The sequence below is a fragment of the Podarcis liolepis genome (assembly GCF_965112155.1).
Source record: "Podarcis liolepis genome assembly, chromosome: 8".
NCBI lineage: Eukaryota > Metazoa > Chordata > Lepidosauria > Squamata > Lacertidae > Podarcis > Podarcis liolepis.
This window is the reverse complement of record NC_139560.1, coordinates 88,552,038-88,564,817: the sequence shown is the minus strand read 5'-3', so window position 1 is coordinate 88,564,817 and position 12,780 is coordinate 88,552,038. Positions and strand designations below refer to the sequence as shown.

Below are 12,780 nucleotides of genomic sequence, written 5' to 3'. Positions count from 1 at the left end.
ACGCTGTACTGTTTTTAACACTGATTGGGAGCCGCCCAGAGTGGCTGGGGAAACTCAGCCAGATGGGCGGGGTATAAATAATAAATTATTATTATTATTATTATTATTATTATTATTATTATTATTGTTGTTGTTGTTGTTGTTGTTGTTGTTGTTGTTGTTGTTGTTGTTGTTTTTTCACTCTAATCTGTAATATAAGGCTGGGAAATGGCTAGAAGATGTTCTGAAATCATTTTCTCTAATCAGTAATGGGGTGGGAGGAGCCTTTCACAGAATTGTAGAGTTGAAAAGGACTGTGGAAGTCATCTAGTCCAACTCCCTGTAATGCAGGGCTGTCCAACCCACAACCCTGAGATTAAGAGTCTCATGCTGTCTCTAAGGTAGCCCAATGCTCAATGAGTACCATTGATGGAAAGGAGTAATCAAACAGCTCCTTTTCCTACAGCTGAAATCCTATCCACATTTTGAAATAAGCTGCATTGAACAAAAAGGGCCTTGCATAGGTTGGAGCTGCATGTTTCTTCTGGTTTGTCTGACACGCTTTTGAGATCTTCTGTTGCAGCTTTGCTTTGGGTACCTCCTTTATCAGAAAGGAAACAGTGCCCCACAACAAAAGAGGATGCTTTCTCAGGCGTGGCAGGCACCCCAGTTTAGGACCACCCCTTCAAGAGCTGCCATGTAATCGCAAGATGGGGTCCAAGTCCTCATCCAGCCATAAAAAAGTCTGCTGGGTTACACAGACCAGCCACTGACTCTCAGCTTAACCTGCTTCACAGGGTTGTGGTGAGGATAAACGGGTGAAGAGATAACCATGTATGTCACCTTAAGCTCCACAGAAGAAAGTGGGGATGTTAGTCCAATAATGCCCCCTTAATCCCTCCAGCACCAGTTCTCCTTGATGCAGGCACCTTCTTTTGTTCTAGGCTGGTTTTGATTGGCTGTGGTTATTGTTTTATTATTGATTTACAGATATCAAGGAGGCTGTAGTTAATTGTTTTATTATTGATTTTTATTATGATTATTGATTGTATACCACCTTGATATCCCCCAAACAATGAAGGATGATATACAAATGTTTTAGGATCTCCTGATGAAATTACAACAAATGGGAGATATTCTGGCATCTGGAATAAGAAGATCCCTTTCATGTTTAAATGAATAAGGAATTTTAAGTATCTCGTAGGGTATGAATATTCTGGAAATAGTAATACTACACAGGGAAAAGGGGGTGGGGAATCACCTAGATGACGAAGTTCTTCTATGGTGTCTTTCTCCTCATTAGGTTCTTCCTGATTTTTCTTCACTGCCCTCCGGAGAGCAACAATTCTCTTGCCATCCCAAGCCTGTTAACTGGCGACAGTGAATCACAGTCCACTTTAATTCAATTTGCTTGTCAAATTAGATTGAGCGACAGTGTTAATCTTTTAGATTTACTTCTACGGGTTGGATTTTATCTCCCTGTTCTCACAGCTAGGAGATTGGGGGTGGGGAGTGTTGGCAACCCCTGCCAGGGCTATACCACTTCAGACTGCAGGTGAGGCACTTGTGTTGGAAAGCGACTCCCTGTAGGTAGAAAATAAGCATGTCAGGGAGACTTCTGACCAGATATACTAGTTATGCATCTGCCAGGGAAGGAGGTTGACTGCCTCATCTGTAGTTGCTTTGCAGGATGAGGCTTTCCATAATCCTGTGGACCTTAAGCTCTGTGTTGGCACTGGGGACCACATGGCTGAAGGACATCAGTTGACTGTCAGTGGATCTCTGGCAGCTTACAGATGAACGGAAGCACTTGAGTCAGAGCCAAGGGCCACCCAAGCAGCGATTCTGTTTTCAAAGGAGGACAGATGTCTCTAGGAAGCCTACAAGGGTTGCATGGAGGTAAAAGCCCACCCTTTCTGTGTCCCCAGGGTCCCCTGCTCAGGGGTACAGGGAGGTTCTATCAGGACTGGCAAACTGTTACAGACCTGCCCTTTATTCCACACACGTCTCCAGCTGCTAAGCCTTGGAGAGCCCTATCAAAGAGGGCTGACATAGCTGACATAGCCATGAAGGTATTGCCTTAATATAGTTTTAAAGGAAGACTGCTCTACACGCATAATGTCGCCCCAGGAAGAGGCATTTAGGAGGTGATTTCTCTCTTCCTGCGATGTAATTAATCGGTTTTATGCCCCCCCCGAGTTGTGTGAATCAGTCTTCCACACGGATTAGAATGCACTCAGACGGAGGTGTTGGAAGGGGGGGGGGAGGAAGGCCGTCCTTTATTCCTCCTTTAACCCTGGGAGCAGAAGAGGGGTGGCTTTGCTGGCTCTTCCAACGGGGGCTCATCAGCTGCCCCCCAAGAGCGGGCAAGCCTGCCATTTGCCTCAGTATGGCTCTGCCTTTACTCACCACTGTGACTTGTAACTGACCATAAACCTATCCTCCAAATTCCCTTTTTGAAAACCAGCCCCGCAACTCAATGACGAGCCAAGGCCGCGCGGGTAAAGGCCCAGGTGTGCAGAGGTCAATGAATCCGCATCCTGCAGCGCTCGCGCTCGTGCAACCGAGTAACCAGGCTTTGGCTCCATCTGTCTTCGTGACCTGCGCTGGGAACGGGCGAGGAAGTGCCAAAGCCCTCGTCCCGGCCTGCTGTTTCCCGATCCATGAATCTCTTATGGAAGCTTGTGCTCTCCTTTGACACGGGCCTCCACAGCGCTCAAAGTTCACAACGAAACCTAACATCTCGGCTGATTTGAGAACGGTTTAATGACGTCTAGATTTCCGCACCATTTTGTTATCAGAGTTCTATGGTGTTTTAATCGCAATGCCTTTTGGGGCGCAAGTCAACACTTTCCACGTCCTGTCACCCGAACTTGGGAGCGACCTGCGTGGAATCCGGCGAGATTTGCTTGAAGAGACACGCATAGGATCGGGCTGCGCGTCTCAGCGGATTTCGGTGGGAGGCACGGAGACGCTTGTTTCTCTCTACCACTGAACGCCTCGGCAATTGAAAATGCTCAGCCATGGCTGGATCGTACCCTTCATTTCTCAGCCAGAAGAGTCGTTTGCTTTAAATGATTGCTTCCACCCTAGCGGAGATCGTTGGAGATACTGGGCAAGAAGTCCATCGGAAAGAAGCTCTGTCTCCCCGGAGAAGCAGCCGCTATTAATTCTCCTTTCCTTATCGCTCTTCCTCCTACAGCGGAACCGTTTTCTTTCTCGCAATCCCAACTTCCTCGTTTTCCGTTTGAATCAACTTTCGCGTCTTCCCGGGAAGTTCTGTGTTGACATTTCTTGCCTCCTACCCCCGCAGCCTCCCTCGCGGTCCCCGCCGTGAAATTAGTGGAAAGTAGAAGTTTTTATCAGCCAGAAGAAGTAATAAGTAGCCTGCAAAACAGAGATCTCCCGGTTTATTGCCCCCCGTCGCCTCCGGTATCTGGTCGCAGGAGAAGGAGGCGAAAGCGGCGCTTGGCCTCGCTGGAAACGGCGCGGCATTTAAAGGAGAGGCGTCTCGGGAAATTGACATTCTTGTCCGCATCCTTTGTCTGATTTCAAAGCAAACAAGAGGCGATTCGGATCCAGCCGAGGCTTCGGGACGCACGCATTTCCCTATCATGTCTCGGCTTTGTTTCGAACCGCGGGGCGTTAATCCCATAAACGCGATTTAATTACCGGGAGGCTAATTGCTAGGCGCAATTGTTTAGCTCATTAGTAACTGACTTGACATCCGCGAACGTGCTCCACCAAGGATGACACGAGCGAAAACTTAAGCACGGGCTTAAATAGTTTTCACGCAGATCCTTCGGTCCCTGTTGTTGTTTTTTAGAAAAAGAAAAGAAAGACAATACCTGTTTAAAGCTGCAATCCTATGCAGACTTCTTTGGGGGGGGGAGCCCCACTGAATCCAAGGGGACGTGCATCCTAGTAAATATGCCTAGGGGTGTGCCTTCAGTGTAGCAGGTTTATGGTCTACTCTAGGGGTGGTGTGATTTCAGTCTTGCCAGGTTTACTTTATTTTATTTTAAACTGGAAACCTCCTTGTCTACCCAGGTGCTTAAATTTTACAAAGCAAAAGCAATTAAGGCCTCGCTAATCTGTGCTAAAGTGTTCCTTAGTGTGTTTTCTTGCTTAAGGTGCAGGAAGACCTGAGAGGACAGTGCTCTTGGCAATAAATCTTACCTGGTTGTAGATGGTCTGCTGGAGATGGTCCCTACCCTTCTGTGCCTTTTGTCCATGTCTGAAGTTTGTTATGGTAAAATACAGTCTCTGAATTCCCCTTAAGATGCACCAGGCTAGCAGGGAACTGCTCAAGTCCTTTATTTTGAAATAAGCTACGCCTAGGATAGCTGCTTCAGGAGTTTCACTATGGCTAACCACCAGAGTTTAAAAAATAAAAATGGAATATAAAAGTGCTTTCCATTATCAAGTGAGCTACAGCACCCCAATCATTTTCAAATAGGCCACCAGGATCAGCACTGCCTTCATGCCCCTCCCTTTCTATCCCTTTGCATCTCTTTTTAGTGTGAGACTTGATTTGCCCAGAGACCAGGGGACAGGGGGGCTACACATGGTCAATAGAATCAGGCTGCATGGTTGAATTCAAGCAGCGAAATCCCTTTTCAGGCAGCATCACATGGCTATAGTGCTTCTCCAGAGAGGTTTTGTGGAATGCAGGCTGGGGAGAAAGGTTCAGCTTAGGCCTAGTTCTTACTGTGGTTTTGCCTGGGTCATCACTTCATACTACAGGTAGAAGGGGATGTGGGTGGCGCTATGGTCTAAACCACAGAGCCTAGGGCTTGCCGATCAGAAGGTCAGCAGTTCAAATCCCCACTACGGGGTGAGCTCTCGTTGCTCTGTCCCAGCTTCTGCCAACCTAGCAGTTCAAAAGCACACCAGCACAAGTAGATAAATAGGTACTGCTGTGACAGGAAGGTAAACGGTGTTTCCATGCGCTCTGGTTTCCGTCATGGTGTCCCGTTGCACCAGAAGCAGTTTATTCCTGCTGGCCACGTGACCTGAAAAGCTGTCTGTGGACAAACGGTGGCTCCCTCAGCCTGAAAGCGAGATGAGCGCCACAACTCCATAGTTGCCTTTGACTGGACTTAACCACCCAGGGGTCCTTTACCTTTACTTTTTTTTTTACTACAGGTAGGTCTCACACAAATAAATACTCCTCCATAAAAAACCCCAGCTCTGTTTAGAGAACTAGCAAGTAAGCCAAAGCCCATTCATGGAGTGCTAATTTTTATGTGCAGGTGTGTGTGTGTGTGTGTGTGTGTGTGTGTGTGTGTGTGTGTAGCCTGAAGTAGATTCCCAGAAATGGGAAAGTAGTTACACCCTAGGCACGGGTTTACCAGGTAAGCCAGACCTTGTATTTCCTCTTTCCCCTCCCATGGTGGTCCCCACCCAAAAGCTTTAAAGCATGCAAATTCTCACTTCATTCTACAATCCCCAGAGAGGTTCAGCTGACGCCTTCATTGTATACCTTTAGGTACCAGGTAAAAATGTTCCACTTCAGCCAGGCCTTGGGCTGATTAACATCTTATACCCTTTAAATGTGTTTGTAGGATGGTTTTTTTGGGGGGTGTTATTGTTTTGTTCTTGTTCTTACTATATAATTTATATTTTTATCTTGCATTTTTATGCCGTGAACTGCCCTGAGATCTATGGATGAAGGGCTGGATACAAATTTTAACAACAACAACGATAAAGGTCATAGCTTATTTAATTAGCCAAAAGTTGTGTAACAAAGGTGCCAGGCAACACTGGCGTACGAAGGGGGCGGGGCAGCAACCTGCACTGGGAACCATTTGGGGAAAGGGTGCCACCATGACTGCCCCCGCAGGCGACACACCACGCCCCTGGCATGCGCGCCAGCCACGCCTATGCCTGTTCTCCACTCTGGGGGCTGCAGCATGTTGCTCCAAGACTGCCAGGCAAGCCTCCCTGGGGAGAGCATTCCACAAACAGGGAGCCAATGCAGAAAAGGCCCTAATCTCATGTTGCCACCCTCTGGGCCTATTATGGAAGAAGTGATCTTTGAGGTATTGTCGTCCTGAGCCATTTTAACTCTGCCCCCTCCCATGTTACTGTTTTTGTTTGTTACTATGGTGTGTATTGAGGGACACGGGTGGTGTTGTGGGTTAAACCACAGAGCCTAGGACTTGCCAAGCAGAAGGTCGGCAGTTCAAATCCCCGCGACGGGTGAGCTCCCGTTGCTCTGTCCCTGCTCCTGCCAACCTAGCAGTTCGAAAGCACATCAAAGTGCAAGTAAGTAAACAGGTACCGCTCCGGCGGGAAGGTAAACAGCATTTCTGTGCGCTGCTCTGGCTCATGGCTTAGTCATGCTGGCCACATGACCCGGAAGCTGTACGCCGGCTTCCTTGGCCAGTAAAGTGAGATGAGCACCGCAACCCCAGAGTCGGTCACGACTGGACCTAATGGTCAGGGGTTCCTTTACCTTTATGGTATGTATTGTGTTTTTATATTGTTAAATAAATAAATTGCTTTTAGTCATGTCGGAGAGGGGCTGTTCCACAGAGGTGAGTTGCCTGGGGTCCATGCCTTCCCTGGCAAGTCTTGTGGTATGGAGCAACAACATGATGTTTAGCAGTGCTATGAGAGCAGCAGCCAAAGTTGTAATATCTGGGCAGTGTTTGCAGAAGGCTACCAAGTGGAGTTTTCCATTTTAAATAAGAGAGATGTTACAGGACCTCTTGGGAGCCTTGCTACCTCTGAAAGGAAGCTTTGCTCCTCTGTTACGAGTGTGAAGGATAGGCACTCTGTACTTGCTCCAAGGCACTACCCTGTATTATATAATATTATGATGACACGTTTCCTCAAGACGCATGGCCAGAGAGGGGGAAAGAGTGGCGTTCAATGCTTGTGGTTAAAGAAGGAAGGAAACTTCAAGGCCTGCAGCCCTGGCAAGTTATTAATTAATTAATTAATTAATTAATCAATTACATATATATTCTGCCCTTCATCTGATGATCACAGGGCAGTTCACCACATATTTGCCCCCCTGTTACACTATTGAGGTGATGCCACAGTGCATAGCCCTACATTTGTATCAGCACATTCCTCCCCCATTTTAAAACAAGGTGCTGACCGGGGTTTCTTTCTGATTTGAATTATATGCCCAGCCAGCTGGTGTTATTTCATCTCTTTGAGAAGGGGGTATCAGCCATTTGACTTTGGAACCTGCTGCTTAATCAAAAGTGTCCCATTTCCACCTGACCTTCTTGTCAGCCAGTGCCCTTGCAGACTTGGGCTGTGCTTCTGGAGGCATAAATCCTGCTCAGTGGCTCAGCTCATCTGTGTGCTGTGTGCTTATGATGCATCGTAATCAGCCACGGTATTTATTTACTTCTTTGCTTGTTTGTTTTAAAGGTGGGATGCAAATACTGAAAAACCAACAAGCAGGGTTAGCATTTGTTATAGCTTCACTAACGAATTGTCCTCTTCTCGTTTAAGAGTAAGACCTTCCATTGTAAAACGCATTTGAAGCCAGTGTAACTGTCACAGACACCTTTTCAAGAAGAGTGAAAATTGTGGTTTCTCTGAAGGTGCTGAAAATTCTTGGTAGAAATTCAAGCTCTTATGACACAGATTTTGGTCTGAGACCAGCTGGCTCCCACCTAAGCCCTAGGAACTGCAATTTTGTGAAAAACAGTTTATTTTAATTTAGCTAAGGCATTTATAGACCACTTAGCATTTCTAAGTGGAGTACATAAAAATAAGCCATACAGAGAATAAAACAACGATTTTTTTCCATAAAACTAAAGAGAAACCCGAATACTGTCTGAAAATGCCTGCTGAAATATTTGCCATGTGCCTGAAGTTCAGCAAAGAGGGGGCCTGTCTAATCTCAGGCCCGCACGGCACGCCTCTGATGCATGGCAGACCACCAACAGAGATTCCCCTAAAAATCTTACGAGATCTGGCAGGGATGTAAGGGATCAGGCAGTCCAAGGTTTTGATTGTTACAGATCCCACACCCCATTACTGAATCACAAGAGTTCCAGACTGGGATCACAATACAATTAAATAAACTGGGAAAGTGTTAAAAAATGTATACTGAGGGCTCACCCACACTTCTATATAATAATAATAATAATAATAATAATAATAATAATAATAATAATAATTTGTTTGTTTGTTTGTTTCATGATTTCCAGGCACAGGTATTTCTTTTGTCCTGCCACTTTCCCCAGGAAAAGCCTGCTGTTTACTGCTGAATTGGAACAAATGACAATCAGGTTTTTGAGGATTGACGTATGTTCTGTTTCAGCAGTAAGGAGTGGGTTTTCCTGGGGAAAGTGGTGGGACAAAAGAAAACTTCTTGAACCTGTGCCTAGAAATTATGGAATAAACCAAAGAAATCACAGGAGAAGTGTGGCCGAGCCCTGCGTGAAGAAGGCATCATAGGCTGCACTCATGCAACTGTACAGCCAGGGCTTCCCCACTGTTGGCTAGAGAACAACTTGCCCCTCCTGCAACTTACAGGGTAGGATTTAGCTGTGTCTCTGGGCTGCAATCCCACCTGCTGTATTTTGATTCTCCCTCCCATGTCTTGGATGTGTGGCTCCAGATATTGCAAACACAGCCTGAGTTAACAGCAGATAAGATGCATTTGATTCTGCTTTGGTAGCTGGGTTGACAGAGGAAGAGGATCACATCCACTCAGCTGAATTGGGCAAACAAGCAAAACCATGAGAGTGTAATCTTCTCTGTTGCAAGTAAATGGTAAAAGAAACTACAACTCATTGATTGACATTCTGCAGAGTCAGGCCATTAAACCACCATGACCCTAGAGATGGTGCAGTTCAAAAATCTCCAGCCTCGTCATTAACTACCTATTTAGCACTTGCCCGTGTTTGATAGCCGACGTGCAATAGCACCAAGCATCTAACTACATTCCATACCTGATATGATATGTAGTATTTTGACCAGATCTGATAGTTAATATACACTAGTTGTATGTAACTGGCAGCATTTGAAATCTGACATGCAAGCATTTGGGTTTGTCAGGACTTAACTGGGAGCAGCCAAAATCAAACAAACAAAGGGATGCAATCAAGTCTAAAGCATTTCAGTTTGATTTTTTGGGAATAATATTTCACATTGAAAGCTTCTCAGCTTTGAATTACTGCCAAAAAAGAACCTAAGCCAAAAAACCCAAACCCTTGTTATAGCACTTTGGACAGGTGATAATGCCACATTTCCAAAAGTTAAATTGCAGCGCTGGATTAGGCTTTTTATTTTTAGGGTGTCAACTCTGAAATCACAAAACTGAAGGCTTGATCATAATAGGATCATAATTGCACAGTAATACACATGATCATGTGGAGAAATAACCACAAAAGAGGATGTAGAATGGAAGGAGAATATTGTGTTTATTGCCTTTGAGGCTTTGGATTGGAATGGGAATATTTCTCAAATGGTACAAACCCATCAGTCTGATTTGTGAAGCTGCAAAACTCCTTCCATTCCAGAACTAATTATCTTTCCCTCCCTTGCCCCAATTTATGTAACCTTTCAATACAACAATTTAAAGACAGGTTTGAACCCTTAAATGAATTCTATAAATAGATCAAATAAATAAAGGAATGAATTTAATCAGGTCTGCACTACAATAAAGGCATGGTGATTTTCAGTCACTGTCATTTAGGGGAGGATGCATAAGATTTTAAGAAACATCTAAAATGGGCCAGCTCTTGAAAACGGGTTTAAAAATTTCATCCGATCCATAATGTGGAAGGTGGCTGCTTGGGGGGCAGGTATTGAAGGAAAGTCTCTAGGTAACCTTTATTTTATGTAGAGAATCTAAAAGTGCAGGGTTTGACCTTTGAAGCTGCGATTCTATGCCCATTTACTCGTAGAGCCATATCCACTGTTTATACAGAATAAGGTAGTTGAATTCTGGAGTATTCTACTTCAGACCACAGATACAGAACTGAACTTTTAAAAATGAAACCTCGCTGCATGTAGAAAATTAGGAGGCGGGGCTTCGTCTAGGTGTCTCCTTGGTGTGCTAGTCAAGGCAAGAGGCATTTTACAGAGGGACGAATCATTCAGAAATGTGACCTTCACTTGCAGACTGAGATGGTGTGGTTCAAAATTCTCCAGCCTCAGCTTCTCATCATTAAATTTATAAACAGGTCTGCCTTCTAAATAGACATGAATAGAACAATGAGCAAAGTCTGACACTTTTAAATTCACCTGAGGGGCAGAGCTGAGAAGCACCCCCCCCATGTAAGTCTCTCAGTAAAAAAACAATAGAAAGTAAAAGTGGTTGCCTGAGTTTCAGATCATGTGAGGCAGGCTTTTGACATGCTTATCCCTTGTTGGAAAAGGAACTTTATATGCAAACTGGTTTTGCCTGCATAGTTCACCCCAAATCCCCACCCAGATGCTCCGGCTGCACTCATATTCCCCCAACCAGCAGTCATTTGCCTAGCTGTGGATTTTGCCCCGCTTGCCCCACTTCTCCACCAGCCAGCTGATCAGCACAATTGCCAATTGTCTGACAAGGCTCCATGTTGCCCTGGGCTCCCTTGGAAGGAAGGGTGGGAGGTGAATTTCATGAATGAATACATGTGTGCATCCCAGGCTGTGGAGGGCACACACAACTGGGCCAGCACAACTTCATCTGGATTTATTTTGGCAGAAGCTTTTGTGGACTAGAGCCCACCTCACCAGATGCTGAGCTGTAGCCCATGAAAGCTTATTCCTTAATACACCTGATAGAATGATTGCCTTAGCACTATGTTGGATTCCACCCTCAGTAGGAAACCGGACAATCCAAGCCCTGGCCTTGCAGTGGTGGGGCATGGCGGACAGGTGGAGAAATTACTACGCCTGCAGCCCCATCACTCATGTCGGCCAGGGCAGAAGGTAAGTGGGCAGGCAAATAGCTGGCTCATCCTGGAGTTGGCGCATCAATAGGACCCAAATGAAGACTGATGTTGCCAAGTGATGACAGTGAGGCTGGCTCAGTCATTCCCCACCATGTCCCACTTCAGAGATTTTTGTAGTTGCACCCACACATTCAGCAAGTGGAATGAGAAACTCCAAGCCCAAGAAGTGATGATGGAAGTTTGCAGGGAGCCAATCCACACACCCCAGACTGACACAAAGCGGGTTTGCAGACTAAAGAAGCAAATAAGAAAGATGGAAGGAGTTTCACAAATGCTCAAGTACTGGGTGATGCGTGTAGTGTTCTAGTTTTAAAGCCCAGTGTAGGAGGAATCTGAAACCACTGAAAATAAAGATCTCAGGCCCATTAGAATTAAATGGAAAGATTTGCAGACTTCAAACTACCGGTATGTGGGGGCAGCTTCTGGCTCATGGAGCTTAATAAATGGCACAACTCTATTTTATATGATTTATTTTATTGAAATATTTATAATTTCCTGTGTGAGTTTGTGTCTCCTAATATTTTTAGGTGCACGAGTGTGGAGCTTTGGCTACATGCATGAGGTCTCACCTTTGCATCTTAACACAAATGTAACAGTTCCTACCTCTTAACTGAAAGGTCTCTCTCTCTTTTTAACATGCTTTAACCCCTCTGATTGTACCACGCCTGATTCATACATCCCAGCAGTGATGTAGTATTGTGATATAGTATTGCCAGAGTACATTGCAATACTGGAGCCACCAGCTGCACATGTCTTCCTGAAATGCTGTCCTGCTGAGAGGGAAGATGGTGTTTGAGTGGGAAGGACCAAGATGACTGACTCCACTTTGAGGCTTCATATCTAGATGCAGACCTCAGTGCTGTGGAATTGTGAACGAGAGGAACCCGCTTTCCCCCAGCAGTGATCTGTAAGAATGGGCGTGTTAAAAACACACTCTAGAGTGTTAACTAGGTAATTAATTCATGATCAATTATTTTCATACACACTCTAAGGGGCAAATAATGATATACCTAGTTCACAAATGCTTATATACCTCTTGATGTATCTTTTAGCCATTGCATGCTTGCTGCCTTGCAGCTTAACTCACTCCTTTCTGGTGCTCGATCTGTGAATGCTCTTTTACACAACAACTGCAGTACTACCAAACATGAACATATACGTGAGAACTGATTATAAGTGTTTCCTGTTCCCAATGGACCTTCAAAAGTGGCCAAGAAATTTAGGAGCCTGAACACAATGGACCTATGGTGTTTCCCCATCCTCTGAGAACACAGCATTGCTGTGAGTGTGTAGGTAACAGAGGACAGAATCTAGCAGAATAGAATCACAGAATTGTAGAGCTGGAAGGGACCCTGGAGGGTCATCTAGCCCAACCCCCGGCAATGCAGGAATCTCAACTGAAGCATCCATGACAGATGGCCATCCAATTTCTGTTTAAAAGTCATTCCGCTGTTGAACAGCTCTTACTGTCATAAAGTTATTCCTGTTGTTTAGTTGGAACATACCCAGCTCACTCAACCGTTCCTCATAAGGCTTGGTTTCCAGACCCTTGATCGTCTTAGTTGTCCTCCTCTGCGCACGCTCCAGCTTGTTAATGTCCTTCTTAAATTGTGCACCCAGAACTGGACACAGTATTTCAGGTGTGGTTTGATCAAGGCAGACTAGAGTGGTACTATTACTTCCATTGATCAAGACACTAGACTTCTGTTGATGCAGCCTAGAATAGTATTAGCTTTTTTGCTGCTGTATCACACATGTTAAGCTTGTGGTCCATCAAGACCCCTAGATCCTTTTTACATGTACTATGGGCAAGCCAGGTGTTCTCCATCTTATATTTGTGCAGATTTATGTCAAATCTGTTTCAGGCGTAGTGACTTAA

At 45.2% G+C, this 12,780-nt stretch overlaps 1 long non-coding RNA gene across 1 annotated transcript in view; it reads left to right on the top strand.

The window, feature by feature from the left end:
- Positions 1-12,780, top strand: part of LOC310714417 — a 41,951-nt gene that overhangs the window by 15,312 nt on the left and 13,859 nt on the right. The gene's annotated exons all lie outside the window — the stretch shown is intronic.